At 54.0% G+C, this 20380-nt stretch overlaps 1 long non-coding RNA gene across 1 annotated transcript; it reads left to right on the top strand.

Moving 5' to 3' along the window:
* The first annotated feature begins 16090 nt into the window (after positions 1 to 16090).
* On the top strand, positions 16091 to 18997 carry LOC128931034 (uncharacterized). The gene is made up of 3 exons (XR_013529176.1): positions 16091 to 16155; positions 17588 to 18430; positions 18771 to 18997. It is a non-coding gene; the product is annotated as an uncharacterized LOC128931034 (long non-coding RNA).
* Positions 18998 to 20380: the final 1383 nt, after the last annotated feature.

Genomic DNA, 20380 nt, shown 5'->3' on the forward strand with positions numbered 1-20380 from the left:
GCACGAGCCACTGCGCCTGGCCAATAATTGTATTGTTGTGCCTAGCTTATTTTAAGATAACATCTTCAGTTCCACCCATGTTGCTCTAAATGACAAGATCTTGTTATTTTTTATGGTTGAATAGTATTCCATTGTGTATATACACAACTTTTTATTCACTTATTGGTGGACACTTAGGTTGATTCTGTTATCTTTGCTAGTTTGAATAGTGCTGTAGTAAACGTGAGTATAGATTTTTATTTGATATAAATTTTCTTTGGGTTAGATACTCAGTGGCATTGCTAGATCAAATGGTAACTCTATTTTTAGATTAGATAGAATGCTCTATAAAAGAAATTTGGTCCATTTGGGATAAAGTCCAGTTTAAATCCTGTTTCTGTGTTTATTTTATATATGTACATGATCAGTCTAATGCTGCGAGTGGGGTGTTAAAGTTCCCCACCATTATTTTATTTTACTTATTTACAGCTAGCAATATTCGCTTCATAAATCTGTGTACTTCAGTGTGGGATATATATATATATATATATATATATATACACACATATAATATCTTCTTTCTGATTTCATTCCTTTATTATTGTATAGAGTTTCTTTGTCTTTTTGCCAACAATCCCATTATTGGATATATACCCAAAGGATTGTAAATTGTTCTGTTATAAAGGCACATGCTCATGTATGTTCACAATAGCAAAGATCTGGAACCAACCCAAATGCTCATCAAGCATAGAATGGATGAAAAAAATGTCACATATGTACACCACAGAGTACTATGCAGCCATGCAAAAGGATGAGTTTATTTCCTTTGCCAGAACATGGATGAATATGGAAACCATCATTCTCAGCAAACTGACACAAGAACAGGAAACCAAACATCACATGTTCTCACTCTTAAGTGGTTATTGAGCAATGAGAACACATGATACAGGGAGGGGAACATCACACACTGGGGTCTGTTGTGGGTGGAGGGATAGGGGAGGGATAATATTGGGAGAATACCTAATGTAGGTGACTGGTGGATAGAGGCAGCAAACCACCACGTGTGTGCATACCAATGTGCTTGTGCACATGAGCAGGTGAACCAGAGTGAGTGTGACTGCTCCATCCCAGGCCAGAGGGCTCCCTGCAGCTTTCAGGCCCCCCACTGCTCTCTAGGCCATAGACTCAGAGGGAAAGCCCGTGTGTGTTGCACTGATCCAGGCCTGGGCCACAGGTAGGGAAGAGGCCCAGGCTGGCAGATAGGAGGCATGGTTGCCCATGGGGCAGAATAACCACAGACAAGCCCTGCCTGTCCCTGCCCCTCAGGCCTTTGTGAATGATGGGGACGGGCTGGGGACAGGAGGCCCAGGTGGGTCAGGAGGCAAGCCTGGCAAACCTTGTAAGGGTGGAGGTCACAGCAGAGCAGGAGACCTACAGATGGGGAAGGCTGGGCCCTGCAGGGTGGGAAAGAGGCTGGGCTGGGCTTGGGGACACCAGGCATCAGACTCGGCCAGTGAGCACACTCTTCCTCCAAGCGTCCTTCTGACATCCAGCAGCACTTTGGGGTCAAGGACCGAGGCACTGGCTTGCTGCAGTCAGGTGATGCCCACCCCTACCTTCCCCCACCCACATGCTGTCATCGTGGGTCCTGTCCTGTTGGCTGTCCTCTGCCCCCCCGCCCTGCCCTGGTCTTTCTTCACTGGTGCTGACTCCTGGAAAGAGTGGACTTTGCCCCCCAATCCCACTGTTGTTGCCTGCCAATGACAATGTGTCTCTGAGCCTCTGCTTCTTGTCTAACAAAATGGATAATACCTGCACCGAGGGCAGATATGGGGGTGCAGATCAAGGGCCAAGGTTGCAGAGGTGACCCTTCCTCTGGGTCCTGGGGCCTCATCGGGACCCAGTGATCTGGGATCCATCCTGCGGCTGGTGTAGGGAGCTTCTTAAGTCAAGGTGGGCAATGCCAACAGAGCCATGATGACCCCGTTTTTATCTCCTGCCCTCCCCCACATTCCTTCCATTACCATCCACCCTGGAAATCACCTCTTAGGTGATGAGCAGGAAACTCCACCTGGTCAGCCTGAGAGCAGTTCCCAAGCCCAGGGCAGGCACCTGAGAATTGGCCCTGGACTGGCCATGGGCCTGAGGTTCCCTGCCACCCTCTTCTGTAGGGCCCAGGCTTCTGATGGGCTGCCGGAGTAGGGCCTGATACGCTAGCCTGCTGGAAGCTGGTCTGGGACAGTGTAGGAGGCCAGGCAGCCTCCCAGGCCCTCCCTCCAGGAATGTGCCTCCCTGTCCTTGCCCCCACTGAGGCATGGTCCCTCGGGAACTGGGCTCCTGGCTCCCTGGCCTCATTGGCTTTGCCCTCAGAAGCACCCCTCAGGCCAGGCAGAGACTCTGGCCAGTCCTACAATCCAGGGCTAGGGCAAGAGGCCGGTCCTGACTCTGTCCTGGGGGGATGCTGTGTGGCACTAGCTTGGGCCCTGCCTTTTCTGAGCCCTTGGCCCTGGAGTCTATCTGGCTTGGAGGCCCAGTCAGATGTAGGATAATGTCCCTGTGGTCTGTACTCCAGTCAGTGAATGCTTCCCCTCCTGGGAGGGAAGGGTGGAGTGAACTGGCTCTGCCCAGGAACCTGCCTGACCTAAGTGGCATTTCAGTATGCACAATGCCTCCTGAGCTCAGAGTGCCACAGCCACTCACCACCTTCTAGCTGTCCCCATAGCCCAGATAGGGACTTCAAAGCTCAGAGAGAGGGGATGCAATGGTTCCAGGGCTCATGTGAGACTGGACTGTGCTAGGATGGGGCAAGGCTGTGTGGTCCAGTGTTCCCTGTGGGTGTCCAGGTTCCTGCCCTAGTAGACATTAGCTCTTCCCAGGCCATGAGCCCAACCCTTCCCCCACCTCTTCCTGGGGCTCCCTGGCTAGGCCAGAATAAGTCTGCCTGCCCTGCCCCCGAGATGGGCTCCTGTGGCCCCTCTGGGCTGTGTGCATGCAGTGACCAGTATTTTGGCTGAGAAACAGAATTCCAGGTGCATGGAAAGGAGTGGGCTGCCAGGCTGGTGAGGAAAGGGTGGAGAAGGCCTCACTGCCCAACCCCTGCCCTGCATGGCCCTTGACTTACTGGGGACCTGGCCTGAGCCCCATGTCCCTCCTAGTCCTGGCCTCACTTCCTCATCTGGAGTAAGGCTGTACCTCAAGCATCCTCCATTTAATGCCCATTGACCATTTATGGGGCCAGCACAGCCCAGGAAGGGGGAGGGGTGGGAGGTGCAGGGAATTGTAGGGAGGGCCATGGGGCTCAGCTCAAGGCAGCTGTGAGAGTTCCCTGGTTCTTTTTGTGGCTCTGTTCTTGGCTGGCTTCTTGGGCTCATGAAAGAGAATTCACACAGTTCCTATTCATTCCAGTGACCTGGCCGGAGGTGGACAAAGCACGCCACGCGTCATCTCATTTGATTCTTCTGGTAACCCTGCAGGTTCCCTTCATCAGCTTCACTTATCAGATACAGGGACAAAGGCCAAGACATAGAAGCCACTTGCTTGAGGGCTCACGGTGGACAGCAGCCAGCCCGGAAGAGGGATCTGGCCTCTGCCTCTCCTGCCCACTGGCCTGCATGATCTGGGTGTCTGGCATCTCAGTGTCCCCAGGATGGGTGTCTCTGGGCCGTCGTGAGAACCCCCAGCATCCTCAGGGACCCTCTAGTCTGTTCATGATGGCCCTCACCTGTCACCTTCCCTCGCATAGCTGGGATGGCTCTCCAAGGTGTCCTCACACCTTTGGCCACCTGAGCCAAGACACCATTCAAGTAGACCAAGATGTGACTCAGTGGACAACTAGGCAAGTCGCCTAATTGGCCTGTGTTCCAGGCATCTGTGCCTTCCCCATGCCCGATAAGGTCAGAGCCAGGTGGAGGGTGCCAGCCAGGTGTCGGTGCTTGCCCAGATCAAAGGGCCAGGGCTGAGAGCTGGGCTGCCTGCTTATTTGTGGGCACCAGGGGCTGCTGGGCCAGGAGACAGGGAGGAGGTGGCTCAGGGATAGGCCTGGGCTTGCTCCTGCTGCCCCCACTCTGGGACCAGGCATGAAAACTGCTGAGGATGGGCCACTTTCCACATCCCCTTTGCAGATAAGAGTGCTGCTGGCTCAGGCATGGCCCCTGAGTTGCCCACAGCAGTCATAGCTCAGCCTCTGTGAAAACCCAGAGCAGAATTACAACTCACAGGCCAGGTGCAGTGGCTCATGCCTGTAATCCCAGCATTTGGGAGGCTGAGTCAGGTGGATCATCTGAGGTCAGGAATTCGAGACAGTCTGGCCAACATGTTAAAACCCCATCTCTACTAAAAATACAAATATTAGCCAGGTGTGGTGGTTGGCACCTGTAATCCTAGCTACTCAGGAGGCTGAGGCAGAGGAATCACTTGAAGTGGGAGGTGGAGATTGCAGTGAGCCAAGATCATTCCACTGCACTCCAACCTAGGTGCCAGAACAAGACTCCATCTCAAAAAAAAAAAAAAAAAAAGGCTGGACGTGGTGGCTCACATCTGCAATCTCAGCACTTTGGGAGTCCGAGGCGGGTGGATCACAAGGTCAGGAGTGTGAGACCAGACTGGCTAATATACTGAAACCCCATCTCTTCTATAAAAATGACATAAATTAGCTGGGCCTGGTGGTATGCATCTGTAATCCCAGCTACTCTGGAGGCTGAGGCAGGAGAATTCCTGGAACCCAGAAGGCAGAGATTGAAGTGAGCCAAGATTGCACCACTGCACTCCAGCCTGAGTGACAGAGCGAGACTCCATCTCAAAAAAAAAAAAAATTATGGCTCATAGGTTTTGCTGTTTTGGGAAATCAGGAACCACCATGGCCTATACGTAAAGAGGCAGCTGCCGCTGGACCTACTGCTTGGCAAACTGTGTGTTGGGCTCGGCCCAGACTCAGTTTCTTCCCTCAGGTAGATTCCCTCTAGCTACAGGGGCAGAAAATGTATTATGGCAGAGAGTGTGCGCCACACCCTGGTGGGTGGCAGGTGGAGAATACGTCCTCGAGGAGGAGACATTAGAATGAGGCTTTGAAAGATGAGTTAGAGTTTGTAGTCAGCGTGTGAGATCAAGTAAATGTGTGAAGCCCTCGTTTTCCCTCCAAGCTAGATAAAATATGCCAAGAAAACATGTTTAAATTACAAAGCTGAGCCTGACAGCTAAAGCTAGCAGGAAATTCCCAGATGCCAGAAGCAGAGAGCTGAACTCAGAAAAGGGAGTGGGAGCTAGAATCAAAGCCAAGTGGTGCAGTGTTTAGAGACCAGATAAATGTCTTCAAAGCTTGTCACAGTATTTTTAATATAAACATTTTTACCATGAAAAATTTTCAGCATACATAAAAGCAGTGAGAATAGCCCAACCAACTTCCATATGACACGTCACCCAGATTCAGCAAAGGAACACCAGTGTGGCTCAGTTTCCAGGCCTGGAGCTTCTGCATTTTAATCATGGTGGTTCCATTTCCAGCCAGGCTTCCTGATTCCAAGCTGTGTCCCCACGCTGGTGGGTAGTTTTCTCGTGGAGTTCCCTTTCAAGAATGGACATTTCCCACTGGCTCTGGCTTGATAGAGAGAGCCTAGTTCCAGCCCCTGCTGTATACAGGCCTGGGCCTTCTAATTCCTTCCCCATGGAGGCCCCCTATGTTTCCAGGGACCTCAGCAGAAGCAAATCCCAGACCATTCTTTAGGCAATTCTTCATGATGCAGAGACTGCATGGGACACAGGACAATCGCCACTGCAGACAAACTCAAATTCCAAATTAATAGAGCAGGCCAGGTGTGGTGGCTCACTCCTGTAATCCCAGCACTTTGGGAGGCTAAGGTGAATGAATCATGAAGTCAGGAGTTCGAGATCAGCCTGACCAACATGGTGAAACCCCGTCTCTATTAAAAATACAAAAATTAGCTGGGCATGCTGGTGTGCACCTGTAATTCCAGCTACTTGGGAGTCTGAGACAGGAGAATTGCTTGAACCCAGGAGGCAAATGTTGCAGTGAGCCGAGATGGCACCACTGCACTCCAGCCAGGTGACAGAGTGAGACTCCATCTCAAAAAAAAAAAAAAAGAAAGATCTGAGGAAATCGATGTCAGTGGAATACAGAGAAGGGCGAGGGAGAACGAAGGTTGTTTGTGATACTGCCTAACTCAGTGACCTGTGTGGCCCATTGGTGCATGGGGAAAACAGAGGAGAAGAGGCTCGGCAGTGGGTGGAGTCTGACTGTGAAAGGCTTGAAGGCCAAGATAAGGCATGTGGATTTCTTCTTGGGGCAGTGGGGAGCCAGAGAAGGTTTTGGAGCAGGGCAGGTCCATGTAAGATGTGTGTGTCAGGATATTTATTCTGAGATCAAGCGTGGGAAGGGTGGCAGAGGAAGCTGAAGGCTACTCAGGGCTGGGGTTTGCGGGGTCATGAGGAAGTACCAGGATGGGGATGGGGGAATGGAGGGAGAGTGGGGACAGGAAGAGCCAGCTCAGACTGAATCCAGACAGTGCCTCTGCTTTAGGGCGAGGCACTTTCTCCCCCACATCTTTGGCCAGCCTGGTGACTGCCTCCTGCTTCAGCAGACTTGGATTCTGAATGCAGAGTCAGACAGCTCCTGTGCCTTTTCTCCAAGCCCTCCACCCACACTGTTCAAGAGGTGGCCCCAAAACCTCATTCACCCTGAGGCCTGAGAGGCCAGCACAGTTTATATCCTGAGTAGAGGGATCACGGAGGAGGTGGGAAGTCTGAGTGTGGTGACCTCTCAGGCGCTGATGGGGCCGTGTGTCCTCAGCACTCTCCCTTGGCTTGGCCAACCTGAGCTGTCCCTTGGATGGTAGAGCCTGGCCCCACCCCACCCATGCTTCCTGAGCATCCTCCCTGCCCACAGGATGTGGAGGATGGCAAGTCTTCTCCAAATAACAGGTCAGCCATCTAAAAATAGCCATGGTTCAGCCCAGGCCAAGACAAGGGCCGAGTGCAGGGTCCAAGGTTACAGAGTGGGGGTTCAGTGCTCCCCAAGCTCAGCCCTGTCTCTCCAGCTCCAGAATGGCCTTTTGGGGTCACACAGGTCAGGCATGCCAGGAGGATGGCTCTCCTCACCATGGACGGGGGTCCGGGGCTGCCCACCAGGACGGTGAATCCCCATGGGGGTTCTGAGCTCTGGGCTGCTGTGAGAGGTGGCCAGCACCTGAGGCACCCGTCCACCCTCTTTGGCTTTCTGATGGCCTCTTGCCTGAACATTCAGGGGAAGGAGTGAGGCCCCGGCCCAAGACCTCAAGGTGGGTGGGTAGTTTTTGAGTCCTCCCTCCCTGCTGCCCCAGCCCTGCCCACCGGGCCCTGGCTGCCTGCCCTGTCTCTCCATTGTCCCAAACTTGCGGGCTCAGCACACGTGAGCTGAGTGAGGGCTCCCCACATTCTTCACAGGATGTTCTCCTGTGGAACTACTGGGAAAGCCACCCCTTTCAGAACCAGGGGTGTGGCTGCCAGTCTGCCGAGAAAGTTCTCCTCAAACAAAGACCACGGGATTGTGGGGTGGTGGACAGGGGAAGCTTCTAGCTTGGAGGCCCAGCTAGATTGGTCTTTATTTTCCGCAGAGCTGCCTGCTGGTCTCTGTGTTCGCATCGGACAAGGTTCACATGGCTGGGCCATTGCCCATCCTGTCGCTTCTGCCAGGAACATTCTCTCTGCTCCCTCCCCATGCCTACCCTGATTGTGTTCAGGACCCTTCAAGGCTTGTGACCTCCCAGAGGGCCACGAGGGGCCTTTCCTCCTGTCTACCCCAAGCAGAGGGGAGGGCAGCAATGATGGACCCCACCTCCCCCCAACCCTGGACTGCCTTGTTCCAAAGGAAGGCACTGGGGGACAGGCAGCAGTGTGGAGTGTCCCGTCCTCACGTGTTGTCATCGAGGGCCAATTCCTCCACCTCTTGGGGCCTCAGTGACCCCAGCTGTAAGATGGGCATGGAAATGGGGAGCTAAGGGCACGTAGGTGTTTGGCCAAGTTGATCAGGCTGGGGCTGGTGCGTGGGGACAGAGTGTGCCTGCCTCTGCCAGGAGTCCACCTGCCATCTTGGAAGCTTCTTCCCATCTGAGTGAGCAGCCAGAAACCAGGGAGGGGTGAAAGATCCAGGAGGGGCCTGCACTTCCTGCTCCAGGGTCTGGCCAAGGTCTGGGCCACGTTCCTCTGATGCCTCTTCACCCACCTGGCGGGGGCTTTTCCAAGTGGCATTGGGGGTGGTGGTTCTCCCATCACCTTCTAAACACCAGATGCTGTCCTGCTCTTCAGAGTACAGTCCTCCCTCCACGGCCTCCCCTCTCATTGCCTCCTCTTCAGCCTTCTCACACCATGGCCTGACCTTTCTCCTTGCTGTCCTCAATGTGCCCTGAGCTTTCTCTGACCTTGGGAACATCAGTGGGGACCTTCCCGCTTCCCAGCATTAGGGGGTCTCCTTGCACACCCACTATGTACACACATTCCCTGGCCTGCTCTTTCTTGCATAAGAGAGGAGCAGTCACTGCCTTAGCCAAGTGCAAGGGGCTGTGCCCAGCCCTCTCACCCCACCTTCCCCTCTCTTTTCCTCCTTCCTTCCTCTCTCCCTCTTTCTCTTCTCTCAGATCCCATCTCGCCAGGGTCTCAGGCCCACGCAAAAGCAGCCGGGCCCATGCACACATTCAGCCGGGCAGTCAGAGGCCAACGGGCTGCCTTGTCTGCCACTCCCAGCCTTTGTCTGGCCATCTGGCCATCAGCTGTGGGACTGCCTTCCTGGGGGAGATATGGAGACGAGGGCTGCCTTGCTGTGTGACCTAGGGTCTACCCTGTCTTGCTCTGCCCCTCTTCATTCCACCTGGGATCTCCAAGGCCCCTCCCATCACTGGCAGTGGACTCCTGTTGAGTCTTTTAACCTCTTGTCCTGGAAAAACAAAGCCAGGTCATGGTGTGTTCTCAGCATCCCCTCATGTCTTCCTTTGTCATCCATGAACCTCACAGTCATCACTGGGGACTCTGAGGCCCCACCCTGGCCTATCTTCTGTCCTCCAACATGCTGAGTGGACTTCTGCCTCAGGGCCTGGGCGCCTGCTGTTCTTGCCCCAAGAATTGCACGATTTGTTTTCTTACCTCCTCCAGGTCCTGGCTGAAATATCTCCTCCTCTGACCCCTCTCCTTAAAATTGTGGTGGCCAGGTGTGGTGGTTCATGCCTGTAATCCCAGCACTTTGGGAGGCTGAGGCAGGCAGATCGATTGAGGTCAGGAGTTTGAGACCAGCCTGGTCAACATGGTGAAACCCCGTCTCTACTAAAAAGACAAAAATTAGCCAGGCATGGTGGCGTGCAAGTGAGCCTGGTGGCCACAGTCAAAAATAAGGACTGGGCTGGGCACAGTGGCTCATGTCTGTCACCCTAGCACTCCAGCCTGGAGGCTGAGGCAAGGTTCAATTGCTTGAACCCAGGAGTCGGAGGTTGTGGTAAGGTGAGATTGTGCCACTGCGCTCCAGCCTGGGAGACAGAGCAAGACTCTGTCTCAAAAAAAAACTTGATGGTGGTGGTGGTGGTGAATGACAGGAGGGTAGGATGGGGGGGTGGATGATAGTGTTTTCAGCCATCAGGAAAGGCCCTGAGATGCTGGGAGCAAGGGCAGCTGTGTGATTCGGCATGTGTGAAATGGAGTTCCAGGTCCAGTTCTGCCCTGATTTGCTGGGTGACCTTGTGTAGATCCCTTCCACTCTCTGAACTTCTTTCCCAAGTAGAATAATAAGTGCAGTGTGGTAAAGTATAAGGAGCACAGGCCCTGGAATCAGACAGATGGGGTCACATCCCCACTGGGATTTTTATTGCCTGTGGGCTACTGGGAAAGCCACTTTCCCTCTGCGTCTGTCTCTGCATCTTTGAGGTGGGAGGGGCTGGAAAGGCACATGATACATGAGATACAGCCAGGTGCAGTGGCTCACAACTGTAATCCTCACACTTTGGGAGGCCGAAGCAGGTGGATCTGAGGCCAGGAGTTCTAGACCAGCCTGGACAACATGGCCAAACCCCATCTCTACTAAAATGCAAAGATTGGCCAAGTAATGCCAGCTATTCAGGTGGCCGAGGGATGAGAATCACTTGAACCCAGGAGGTGGATGTTGCAGTGAGCTGAGATTGTGCCACTGCACTCCAGCCTGGGTGACAGAGTAAGACCCTGTCTCAAAACAATAAACAGAAGCAAATTTTAAAAAGACACGTGAGATATGACATGCTGAGACCCCAGCACAGTGTCTTGCATGTAGAAAGTGTTCAATAAATAGGTCTTTACTCCTTTAGAAAGTACCCAAGCCTGGGCGTGGTGGCTCACGCCTGTAATCCCAGCACTTTGGGAGGCTGTGGTAGGTGGATCATGAGGTCAGGAGTTTAAGACCAGCCTGGCCAACATGGTGAAACCCCATCTCTACTAAAAATACAAAAATTAGCTGGGCATGGTGGCACAAGTCTGTAATTCCAGCTACTGGGGAGGCTGAGGCAGAAGAATTGCTGGAACCCAGGAAGCGGAGGTTGTAGTGAACCAAGATTGCGCCATTGCACTCCAGCCTGGGTGACAGAGCAAGACTCTCAAAAAAAGTACCCAAAAGGCTCACCAAAAACTGGGAAAACTGGACATGTATTGGAGGGGATGGTGCCATGGAATTGCCTGACCTCGTAAGGCTGGTCTTGCCATCCTGGGGTGCAGGTGAGGCTGAGGTCCCCTCTCTCTGAGCTGCTTCCTCAGTCACTTTGCCCCACAGGCAGTTGACCTCAAGTGGGTGTGAAGTGGGCCAGTGTACTGGGGCATGGGCCCAGGCCACCCCTCAAGCTCTCCTTTCCCTGCACAGTGGTCATCTGCAGCTTCATGGTGGTAGCCCCCATTTTCAGCTACCTGAGCAATCGCTTCAACAGGAAGGTGATTCTCAGCTGTGGCATTTTCTTCTGGTCTGCAGTCACCTTCTCCAACTCCTTCATTCCCCAGCAGGTGAGGCCCACCCTAGCTTCTCCCCCACCCGTGCATCCCGGGCCCTCAAGTGTGTCATGAGTCTCACTGGCCTGTGCTCATCCAGCCCGGGGCTTCCAGCTTCTTTGGTTGAACCCCAGCATCTTCCCAGTGCAGAGGGACAAGGTGGTCTTCAGGCACTTTCACAAACCAGCCCTGCAGCTGGGGCCTTTTCCATACTGGCCTGACTGGAGAGACCTGTAGCCTTAATGGCCTGACTCCTTTTGAGTGGCCCTCTGACTTGGGATGGATGCCAAGAACAAGTCTGGCCTAGGAGTGAGGGCCCTGGGTTCTAGTACTTGCTCGGCTGTTACCTGGCTATGTGATTCTGGGGGAGTCACTACCCCTCTCTGGTTCTTGCTCAGTTTGTGCTTGGTCTGATGACCATCTAACTTCTTGGGTCATCCCAGAGAAGCAAACATCAATTCAACACAAGGAAGCATCCTCTCATTTAGCTCTCCCAGGCCTCAGCTTGACTATCCCAACTTGGTGGTTTACTTAGCTTTGTGACCTGGAGATACTTACGCTTAATCTCTCTGAGCCTCAGTTTTCTCATCGATAAAATGGGGATGATGCTTCCCAACTCGAAGGTTTCCTGTAAGAAGTAGCCGAGCTGTGAAGGGCCAGACCCTGGAACACACCCTGTGTTCATCCAGTCCCTGTTTCTGCTCTTTCTTCTGAAGATGAGCCTGTTGCCTTGTGAGATAGTGAGTTTCCCATCTCTAGGTGCATTCAAGCAGAGAGGGGCAATCAAATGATGGCTGCTGTAGAGAAAGATGATGGAAGAAGGGGAGAACAGGTCTGTGTTCAAGGAGATTTTAGTACAGCCCTGTCCTTAGGAGCACTGAGGCTTTGGGGCAGGAAGATTTGATGGGATATTCTGCACTCAGATCCTTCAAGAGGTGCAGAAAGAGTCCTCACTAGAGACAGCTGTCTTTTGAAATCCATGGGGTCAGGGAAGGCTTCCTGGAGGAGGTGGCATTTGAGCTAGGCAGACAGGACTGAGAGATTAGGCCTTTTGGTGAAGGCATCATGGGCAGAAGGGGCCAACCCACAGCTGCAGAAATGGTGCAGTGTATTGAAAGAGTGAGATTGGGCTGGGCACAGTGGCTCACACCAGTAATCCCAGCACTTTGGGAGGCCGAGATGGGTGGACCACCTGAGGTGAGGCATTTGAGACCAGCCTGGCCAACATGGAGAAACCTCATCTCTACTAAAAATACAAAAATTAGCTGGGCATGGTGGTGTGCCCCTATAATCCCAGCTATGTGGGAGGCTGAGGCAGGAGAATTGCTTGAATCTGGAATGTGGAGGTTGCAGTGAATGGAGATTGTGCCATTGCACTCCAGCCTCAGTGACAAGAGCAAAGCTCCATCTCAAAAAAAAAAAAAAAAAAGACTGAGGATTGCATCTTCACTGGAAAGGAAGTGGGGACTGAGTCATGGAGAACCTTGAATGCCAGGCTCGAGGGTCTGAGCTTCCTTCTGTGGTAGTTTGAAGGACAGTGGCCGGGTCAGATGTGGATGGATAGAGGGGCCACTGGAGGGAGGGCAGAGAGAATCAGCAGGTTTTCAGGGACACCCTTGCTTCATGCCTCAGCTTCACAGAGGAGGGTCAGGTCAGGTGTGCTCCAGGCCCAGGATGGCAAGTTAGCCTGGTGGCCACAGTCAAAAATAAGAACTGGGTCTGGTGCAGTGGCTCATGCCTGTAATCCTAGCACTTTGGGAGGCTGAAGCATGTGGATTGCCTGAGCTTAGGAGTTCGAGACCCCCTGGGCAACACAGTGAAACCCTATCTCTACTAAAATACAAAAGAAATTAGCTGGGCATTGCAATGTGTACCTGTATTCCCAGCTACTCAGGAGGCAGAGGCAAGAGTCACTTGAACCTGGGACGCAAAGGTTGCAGTGAGCCCAGATTGTGCCACTGCACTCCATCCTGGGTGACAGAGCAAGATCTGTCTCTACAGAAAAAAAAGGACTGGATCAGAAACCTCTAGGGCCCGTCAGGGGCTTGTCTTGCCCCTGGCCAGGCCCCTTGTCATCAACCTCTTGGGCTGCTCCTGGGACTGACCAGTGAGTCAAGGCCATCATGCCAGGTCTGTGCCCACTTCTGGGTGTGTGAAAGGGGAGGGATGGTTGGTAGAGGAGATAAGCAGAGGCACAGAGAGAAACAGGTCAACCCCACTGAATCTGGAAATCCATCACAGTCACAATTTGCATCCCATGGGGGTTTTTCGTAGACCTTGGCCATGTGGTTCTGAAGTTAATTTGGCAGAGAAAATGCCGAGAAGCTGCCAAGAACATTGTGAAAAATGAAAGGGGATTTGGCTCTCAGTTATGAAAATGCAGCTATTCTAACTCAAACAGCAGAGCCATGGACTAAGATTCATGTGACAGTCCTCATTTCTGTGCGGATTTAGTGGAGGACAAAAGCTGCATATGAAACAGGTGGCTTGGGAAGAACTATCTCTCCATCTGGATTGAAAGAAAAGTTTGGTCTGTATTTCAAACCATCCTGCAGAATAAAGTCCAGATAGGTGAGAGTAAAGCAGAAAGCAAGCTCTTAAAATCTAGGACTATACATCAATAAGAAAAAGACAAATAACGCAGCAGAAAAATGGGTTAGAGATAGTTACAGACAGCTTCGGAAGACACCCAAATGGCCAATAAATGTAGGAAGAGACAGTGCTCAGCCTCTCCAGTGATGGGGAAATGCAAATGAGAGCAGCGAGGTACCATTTCACACCCGTCAGATTGGCAACAATTGCAAAGGCTGACAATACCACGTGTTGTTGAAGCTTCGGGGACGCGGGGACTCCAGCCCTGCTGTTGGGAGTGTAAGTAGAGTCTCTTTGGAGAGTGAAATGGCAGGATATTATAAAACTCTCTGTATCTCCCACGGCCCAGCCCTCTACTTGGGGTATATACCCAAGAGAGAAACTCCAGCTTGTAGACACATCCATGTAAGAAGGTTCATTGCAGCACTGTCATAGCAAAAACAAAACAAACAAACAAAAAAACAAGGAAGCAATCGAAATGGCCATCTCTAGCTACACAGATGAATAGTGTGTATGACTCTTTTTTGTTTTTGATAGAGTTTCACTCTCACTCTTGTTGCCCAGGCTGGAGTGCAATGGCACAATCTCAGCTCACTGCAACCACTGCCTCCCAGGTTTAAGTGATTCTCCTGCCTCAGCCTCCCAAGTAGTTAGGATTACAGGTGTGTACCACCACACCCAGCTAATTTTTGTATTTTTAGTAGAGACAGGGTTTCACCATCTTGGTCAGGCTAGGCTCTAACTCCTGACCTCAGGTGATCCACCCACCTGAGCCTCCCTCAGTGCTGGGATTCATAAAGAATAAACTAGATCTTGATACATCAGTATAAATGGGTTTCAAAAAGATAAGAATGAGGGGGCAGAAGGAAGTTACAGGATAAGACGCATGGAAGGTTTCCTTTTACGTTCATTTTATTTTTAAATGTTTGTTTTGAGATGGAGTTTAGATCTTTCACCCAGGCTGGAGTGCAATGGCTCAATCTCAGCTCACTACAACCTCTGACACACCCTGCCCTCCCTACCCTGGGTTCAAGTGATTCTCCTGCCTCAGCCTCCGGAGAATCTGGGATTATAGGCACCCACCACCATGCCTGGCTAATTTTTGTATTCTTAGTAGAGACGGGGTTTTGTCATGTTGGTCACGCTGGTCTTGAACTCCTGACCTCAGGTGATCCACCCATCTTGACTTGCCAAAGTGCTGGGATTACAGGTGTGAACCATCATGCCTGGCCTTAAATGTGTTTCACTGCGCCTTGTCGCCTAGGCTGATATGCAGTGGTGTGATCACAGCTCACTGCAGACTTGACCTTCTGGGCTCCACTCACCCTCCTGCCTCAGTCTCCTAAGTAGCTAGGACTACAGGCATGCACCTTGATGTCCTACTGATTTTTATTTTATTTAAAACATTTCGTAGAGACAGGGTCTCGCTATGTTATCCAGGCTGGTCTCGAACTCCTGGCCTCAAGCAATCCTCCTGCCTCAGCCTCTCAAAGTGCTGGGATTACAGGTGTTAGCCCCTGTGCCCCGCATCACAAAGAGGGCCAGGCATGGTGGCTCATGCCTGTAATCCCAGCACTTTTGGAGGCCGAGGTGCCTATAATCCCAGCTCCTCAGGAGGCTGAGGCAGGAGCATCACTTGAATCCATTGGGGCAGAAGTGGCAGTGAGCCAAAATTGCATCACTGTGCTCCAGTGATACTTCATCCCAAAAAAAAAAAAAAAAAACAATGCAAAGAGACAAATGACCCCACAGAAAAACAGACCAAGGTTGTGGGCAGGTAATCCAAGGAAGATTACCTGCGGTCAGAGGTAATCTGCGAATGGTGGTCAGAGCCAGGGAGCAGGTCTCCTAGTTGGTGGAGAGTGGACACCTAGGCTTGTGTCCCAGAGCTTATGGGGGCAGAGGGGCCTGCCTGGGCCATACCACTCTCAAGCTGGGATCGTCCTGTCCCATCCCATCATGGGCCAGCCAGGCCCCATCAGACCCACTAGACAGAGGGGCAAACTGAGGCCTGGAGTGGCTGGTTTTTACAGAGGTGCAGCCCACCAGCACCCTTACCCTTCTCTCCTCTGGCTCCTGGGCCTTGCCGGGGGAGGGAGCAAATGGGAAGCAGAGATGAGAGGCAGAGAGTTGGTAGCCGGTCCCCAGCATCTGCCACCCCTCTCCACAGTAATTCTGGCTGCTTGTCCTGTCCCAGGGGCTGGTGGGCATCGGCGAGGCCAGCTACTCCACCATTGCACCCACCATCATCAGTGACCTCTTCACTAAGAACACACGTACGCTCATGCTGTCCATCTTCTACTTCGCCATCCTGCTGTGCAAGGGACAGCCGAGTCACCAGGGTCTGGCTGAGGATCTGGGGAAGATTTCCTGCACCCTTAGGGAACACAACAGGTGGATGGTCAGTCTTTGAGAAATGCCTGGACCCACTCCCTGGCCAGGTGGCTGGGTGGTGAGGGTGGGCAGCCTCCTTGCAGACCAGTGGGCACTCCCTGTCCGCAGCTTGTCTCTGCTCAGCCTGATGTGTCTCTTCTCTGCAGCGGCCTGGGCTACATCACTGGCTCCAGTGTGAAGCAGGCAGCTGGAGACTGGCACTGGGCCTTGCAGGTAAGTCCTATGTCCCTTCCCTCCACAAGGACACCCTCCAGTCCAGACCTTGCCCCAGGATTGCCCAGAGATGGAGCCCAGGCTAGGTCATAGGCCTCCAGGATTCTTCCCCAGCTGCCTGGACCCTGAAATCCCTGCCCTTCCAGATTAGTGCAGATCGAGGTGTCAGAATGCTCAGGTGGGCGGGGAGCCAGACACAGTCCCACTGCCCTCAGGACCCCCAGGCTGAGTGTTGGAATCTCCTGCCCAGCAGTCCCGGGAGAGAATCAAGGATTCTCCCACCATGTCAGGAAATTCCAGGTCCATGGTGGTGCTTCCTGCTTCAAGCCCTGGTGCTGTGCTAGGGTAAGGCTGGGACGAGACCTCTGCATGAAGGCCCCAGGGTCTGGAGTCACTTCCTGTCTCACTGGGTTTGGGGCAAGTTACTGAGGCCCCAGGACAGTGCAATCAGAGGAAACAGAGGCCCCCAGTCTCTCGGAGTGGAAGCTTAAGACAAAGTGTTTTTTCCTAAAAGCAGGAAGGAAGCGGCCTCCATGGAATTTCTTAATGGGGGGCAAGAGGGAGGTGGCATGCAAAGGAACTCCCCAACCCAGGAGCTCTCAGTCTGGGAGCGTGAAGGGAGACTGTTCTGAGGGGCTGGTGGGATGGAAGCCAGGCTGCCAGGATGTCACTCTTTCATCCGGAGAGAAACCTGGGGCCTTGGAGGTTCTCTTCTGAAAAATGGGCTGGACACAGGGAAGACCCAAAAGGGCTGGTGAGCCTCTGTTCTTGTGAGGCCTGTATGGGCAACCCCCCTAAATGCCAGCCCACCTGGTCTGTCAGTCAGATGCTCCATGCCCAGACAGCACTTTTCCAGTGCCCTGTGGCTGAAGAACCTATGTTGGTAACCTGCCTCAGGAATTCTCTCCTCCCTCAAAGTCATCATCCCATCTGGCTATCTACTTTTCTCTCATTTGTCCATTTGTCTGTCCATTTATTCATTTATCCATTCATCCATCCATCCATCCATCTGTCCATTCATCCATCTGTCCATATATCCATATATTGATCCCTCCCTCCCTCCTTCTGTTCTCCATCCATCTCTTTAGCCATCTCTCCTCCTCTGTTTATCCACACACTGCTTTACTTACCCACCCCTTCTTCTTCCTCTAGTCTGTCTGGCTTTCCTGCACCTTCCCTGCTCCTGTCCTGCCCCTGGTCTGGAAGGTCCATCTCAAGCCCCCAGCCTCTTGACTGACCTCAGCCCCAGCATTTCTCAGCAGCCCAGTTAGGAAGGCTGGGCAGATCCCCAACTCAGAGGAGAAGCGTGTGGCCTGGAGAAGGTGTAGTTTGCCTGAGTCCCCCTTCTGCAGCAGAGACAAGGCTGGCCAGGCCCTGGTGTCCTAACTTCCTGCTCCCTGAACGGTGTCCCCTGTCCTGGGCGTGATCACAGGAATGCTCATCCTCATCCTGGTCCCAGCCACTAAGAGAGGCCATGCCAACCAGCTTGGGGACCAGCTCAAGGCCTGGACCTCATGGCTCCGAGATATGAAGGCCCTGATCCGAAAGTGAGTCTGGCTGGGAAGGGCCTGGTGGGCAGGGGGAGGAGTGCTGAGCTGAGGGGCTCTCCCTGCAGGGCAACCCCCCACACCCTCAGCTGGAAACCCACCAGTTCTGCTGTCTCAGTGCTGCGAGGGATGTTTGGCCCCGAGAATCTATTATTCCTGCAGCCTGAACCCTCACCCCTGGGGCCTGTAAGATGAAGCATTTGGGGCTTTCTGTCCCCTCAATGCACGGTGCTGCCCATGGGAGCTGGAGGAGGTCCCTCAGCTCAGTGCCACTGCCTGGCCTCTCCTCAGCCGCAGGTGCCTCTTCTCCTCCCTGGCCATGTCGGCTGTCTCCTTCAACACAGGGGCCCTGGGCATGTGGATCCCACTCTATCTGCACTGCGCACAAGTCGTGCAGAAGATGGCGGAGTCATACAACAGCCTGCCCTGTGGGGGCCAAGGACAGGTGGGGCCCCTTAGGGTGGGACCTCAGACAGGAGGGCCCCTCAGCCTGAGCCCTGACCCCCCTCAACTCATGCCCCATCCTCTGTCCCCACAGCCTCATTTTCGGGGCCATCACCTGCTTTACAGGCTTCCTGGGTGTGGTCACGGGTACGGGAGCCATGCGCTGGTGCTGCCTGAGGACCCAGTGGGCCGACCCCCTGGTGTGTGCCATGGGCATGCTGGGCTCTGCCATCTTCATCTGCCTGATCTTCGTGGCTGCAAAGAGCAGCATCGTAGGGGCCTATGTGAGTGCGGTGGGGAAAGGGGTGCTGGGGGAGCTGGGCCTCGGCCTGGGCCATGGGGAGGGTCTAGAATGGGAAATTCTGTGACTTGTGGGACAGTCCCTTCCCTAGGGAGGCTCCTGTTCTCTGGCTGCCCCTGAGCATCCCTGGCCTGTTAGGGCCTCTGGGTGACTCAGGGCCATGAGCATAGCTTGAAGTCTCTGGACAGCCCATGAATGGATGTGGGCCTGGGAGGAGGGGTGAGGTTTTGTGGGCTCCCCACCAGCAGCCAGTGTGTAGGAGCAGCCTGTGGCCGCTGCGGAGGGAGGGTCCCCTTATGATTGCTTTGCTTTCTCCTGGGCAGATCCATATCTTCATCGGAGAGACACTGCTATTTTCCAACTGGGCCATCACCACCGACATCCTCATGGTGAGCCAGGCAGGCAGAGATCACCTTATACAGCTGACCCAGGCCTCGACCTCACAGGGGCAGCTGGGAAGGGTGGGTGAAGGGGCGGGAGAGCTGGTTGGGAGTGGGCAGGAAGGCAGGCCTGCCAGGAAGGTGAAGCCAGAGGCAGAGAGGGAATCAGAGTTTGGGGTCTGCGTCTGGACAGATCCAGGAAGCAGAGGGCTGGGTGGGCAGAGTGAGATGTGGGGACCGGGTGGGGAGGGGTGTCTCAAGGCTCAGGTTAGTGTCTGGGAGGCTGGCAGTGCCAGGTTGGCACCGAGGTACTGCTGCCTGCCAGCACTCCTCCCCCCAGGTCTGAGTGTTCATGGGCTCTGCCCCTCCTTGCTCAGCCTGGCTGCCAGGCACACCTGCCCAAGTGCTTGTGGCTGGGGCTGGCGGACAGAGGCCATCTTCACTGGGTCAACAATGGGCTCCAGCCCAGCCTGCTGGGGACAAAGGGCTGTCTGAGCAGCGAGCAGGGGCTTGTGTCCCTGGGTGGGGATGGGAGCACCCTGGGAGGAGCCAGGAGGGGGCTAGGAATTCGTGGCCATCTGGGGGTGGCAGGGGTGTGACACTTGGTCCCATGCCCAGGGATCAGCCTGGCCAGGGTCATCAGGGGACAGGGGAGTGTGTCTGGGAGGTGTCAGGGCAGGCTCTGGGGCAGAAAGAGGAAGGACTCATGGGTGGACCTTCAGGGTGCTTGGGGGTCAGGTGCCCAGCATGGGACAGCCCAGGAGATCAGTCTGCCAGGCTCCATGGCCCCTGCTGGCTCCTGTGCTTTGGAAAGCCTGCCTTGCACACCCCGAGCCTCCTGGGCTGTCTCTCTCTGTCCCCTGGGTCCATGGGCTGGGTGGTGGTGGGGAGGTCTGATGCAGCTTTGAGCCTCAGCACAGAGCCAGGCAGTGGCAGGGATGGGCTGTGGTCCCCATCCAGGCCCAGCATGAAGGGAGGAGTGAGTCTGTGCAGATCAAGTGCCCTTGGTGCTGGCCAGGACCCCTCCTCCACCACCCCCAGGGGAGCCCCTGACAGCTGCCAGCAGGGTCAGGGTCCCAGGAGAATTGTGTCCCAGTTTAATCAGTGTCAGTTTACTCCTGCTGGAAACGAGGCCACTCTGGCCAGATTCAGGCCTTTTTCCACCCGCCCCCACCTCTCCTGCAATGGGGTGCCCATGGGTGCTGGCTGCTGATGCCCACTAAGACTGGCACTCCGAAAAGGTGAGGCAGCTGGAGCTCAGGGCACAGGGGCTCAGGGCACCCACAGAGCTAACCGTGCCTGTCCCGCCCCCACCCCAGCCCCTCCTGACTCTGGCCTGCCCAGCTTTGAAGTGCGCCTCCTGTGGCTCAGGCCTGCTTGGTCTGATGGGGGCCTGGGGCCCAGCAGTACCTGGCATTCAGTGCTGAGGTGCCCATAGGTGTGAGCAGAGGCTCCTCCAGGCAGGTGCCTGCCTCACCAGCTCCCTTTCCAGGCGTCAGGCCTTACTTGGTCCTCAGGGAGGGGAACCAAGATGGGTCTTTAGCTTGATGGGA

The sequence above is a fragment of the Callithrix jacchus genome, chromosome 18, assembly GCF_049354715.1.
Source record: "Callithrix jacchus isolate 240 chromosome 18, calJac240_pri, whole genome shotgun sequence".
NCBI lineage: Eukaryota > Metazoa > Chordata > Mammalia > Primates > Cebidae > Callithrix > Callithrix jacchus.